This window comes from Bidens hawaiensis, unplaced genomic scaffold (genome assembly GCF_021521415.1).
Source record: "Bidens hawaiensis isolate Kalapana, Puna unplaced genomic scaffold, B.hawaiensis_p1.1 tig00006302_1, whole genome shotgun sequence".
Lineage (NCBI taxonomy): Eukaryota > Viridiplantae > Streptophyta > Magnoliopsida > Asterales > Asteraceae > Bidens > Bidens hawaiensis.
This window is the reverse complement of record NW_027491421.1, coordinates 973,203-976,519: the sequence shown is the minus strand read 5'-3', so window position 1 is coordinate 976,519 and position 3,317 is coordinate 973,203.

Sequence of the window (3,317 nt, the reverse complement as noted above, 5' to 3'; positions counted from 1 at the left end):
TGCAAGTTCTGATGCATCACCCATTGATGAGGTAAATCGCAATCTCCGCACTCAAGCATGTGTAAATAAGGTTACATATTATAGATATCTTCAGGACGAAGTTTTGAAAGAAAATGCAAAACTTCGTCAATTAAATGCTGAATATGTTAAGGCTGACAAGATTTACGTTGAAAAGATTCAAACTCATCGTGACGATGTTGCAAATCTTAAACTTAAAATTTTTCAAAAGGAGCATGATGTTATATATTATAAAAACATAATTAATGATTTAAAAGATGAAATTGAAAAGTTGAGAATTGATGCTTCTGATAAAAGGGTAAAAGAAAAACAAGTTGAAAGATTTGAGGCATCATATGAGAAATTGGATAATCTTATTGGAGCCCAGAGAAGTCGTAAAGTAAACCGGGGCTAGGATATGATTATTCAGCGGTACCTACACCAATGAATGATAATTATACTATCTTGCCCCACTTTAGCTATAATACTTCTCCAGAGGAAGAAATGTCACACGTAGTTGGTAAAATACCAAAACCAGTGAAATTTGTTCATGCTGCCTCTCAAACAGCTGCTCCAATCCAATCATTTGATAAATCTAACTTCAATGTGTCTTGTGAAGCAGGTGATGTAATCAATGGTGATTGTGGGAAGGTTAACCAGGTTGTAAGCTTAATGGAGTGTTAGAACCCCGTTTTGAGTCTTGTGCGGGTCTAACGAAGTCAATTAACAATCCTGTTTGTAATAAAGTGTGTGAATCAACGTTAGGAAGTTTGATGTCATGGTCAAAAGCTATATTTTGTGAAACTTCTAGTGATGAAAGTTGTAAAGATGTTTGTAATGAAAGTAATGCTCTTCATATGAATCAGAATGTGAGACAGTTTTTGATGAAACAATGGAAGCTAAGGTTGATGAACAAAATGGTCCTAGCTGCTCATCAACTGTTCATCATGGTGAGAACTTGAGAACTCAGAAACCTAGTTTTTAAAATGAAAAACCAAGCACTTCCTGTAAATACGTACCACCAAATAAAACCTCTTTTTCTCAAAATACAAATTATAACAACAGTTCTCAATATTATGATCGGTTTGATAGTTCCTATTATTACTCTCAACAGAAACCTAGGCATTCAAATTATTTTGCTTCAAAATTTTCAAATGTTTATAATTATCAGACAGATACAGGCTACAGACGTGTTAACCCGCCTACATCACCTTATCCCACATATCTCAGTGATCAAGATATCTATAATTGCAACAAAAGAAAATGTTGTTTTGTTTGTGGAAATCCATCTCATCTTGCTAGATATTGCAAGAACTGGCACAAGCAACAAAGAGAACTTAACAATGTGTTTGGTTAGACATTTCCTAAAGTTAATGTCAAAGCTAAGGAAATGTCTAACCAAACTCACTCCACTGCCAGTGAGACGGATTTCAAACCCAAAAGTGAGAAGAAAATAAAGAAACATTTTGGCTAACTCAAAGGGAAAGAAAAAGGTTAGCAAAGGGTCTAGAAGCTGAAAAGCCAAAGGGCACTTCAAATGTTTTCAACAAGATACACACCGAGGACTTTGTTGTTAAGTCCAAACCAAAGCGAAGGCAATCTAGAAAACCTTTCCAAAACCGAGGAAATCTTAACTCAAGATCCTCGAGGGATTGTTCTTCAGATTCTGATTCTCCAAAAGATTATATTTTTAAGAATCATAAAATTAAACTTGGTGATTTTCTGTTTAATTTTCCCGAGACAAGTGCCTATCGGGACCCCTCTACTAACTAGCTGCTCATGTGTGTAGGGTCAGCCTGGAAGGCCTGTCAATAGTATTTGGTACTTAGACAGTGGCTGCACCCGACATATGACAGGAGATGAGTCCTTGTTGTTTGACATCAAACCATTCGACGGTGGACATGTTTCCTTTGCTGGTGACATAGGAGGAGAAATCATGAAACAAGGAAAGGTCTCCAATGGTATATTGACCTTTGATGAAGTCAATCTTGTGGAACAGCTCAACCACAATCTGCTCAGTGTCTCCCAAATCTTTGATAAGAAATTCTCTACTCTTTTTACAGAAAATGAACGTCTCATTCTTAAACCAGGTTTCAAGGTCCCCGAAGAGTGGATTATGTTGCGTACTCCGAGGCACAATGATGCTTATATTCTGGACATGAGAAGCAGTTATACAATGCGCTCTGCTTCTTGTCTGTTGTCCAAGGCCTCAGAGAACGATTATCTTTATGGCATCGTCGTTTAGGTCACGTAAACTTTTAGAACTTGAATAAGTTAGTTAAAGGTGACCATGTGAGGGGTTTGCATGTAAAATCCTTTCATTGTGTTGAAAAATGTTTATCTTGTTCTAAATGCAAACAGCACAAACTCCCTCACAGACCCAAAACTGTCAATTCCATAAGCTCCACTCTTTAACTGCTGCATATGGAACTCTTTGGTCCCATTCAACCAATGGCAATAGGTCGAAAAGCCTACTGTCTGGTTATTACTGATGATTTCTCGCGTTTCAGTTGGACTTTTCTGCTAGGGCACAAGGATGAGACAGCTCAATTTCTACTCAGGTTCATCATCTTGGTTGAGGACCGATAAAAGAGTCAAGTGCATCAGAAGTGACAACAGAACAGAATTCTGCAACAAGATCATCAGTGACTTCTGTCACAACAAAGGGATCCTTCGTCAGTTTAGTGCACCTTACACTCCGAACAAAATGAGGTGGCTGAAAGACGAAATCGTACATTGGTTGAAGCTGCAAGAAAAACGTTGTCATACTCCAAACTTCCATTGTTTTTCTGGGGTGAAGCCATCAATACTGCCTGCTTTATCCAGAATCGTGTGTTGCTGAATAAGAGACTGAATAAGACTCCTTATGAAGTCTTTTATGGAAACAAGCCAAGAGTTAACTTCTTCAGAATGTTTTGATGTCCCTGCACTGTTCTCCAAACAAATGTTGCTACAATCTCCAAGTTTGATGAGAAGGCGGATGAGTGCTACTTTGTAGGCTATTCAGCTGACAAAAGTTCTTATCGGGTTTTCAACAAGAAATCAAGAGTAATATTGGAATCGTTCAACATTGACTGGCAAGAATTGAACTCTACTGATGCACACACCGGTCCAAATTGGATGTTCGACTATGAAGGATTGTTCAAGCAAGTTCGGGGAATGTATATAGCACCGGCTGTTCCTTATGTTCCCACCGTTGTGACAACACCAGATCAGGCTGAAGCTGATCAGTCTATATTGATGCATGCTGTAGTGAGAGGTCTGACAGATGTTCATATTGCTGCACCCGCACCAGTTTTTAATGCACCTGCTGTAGTAAA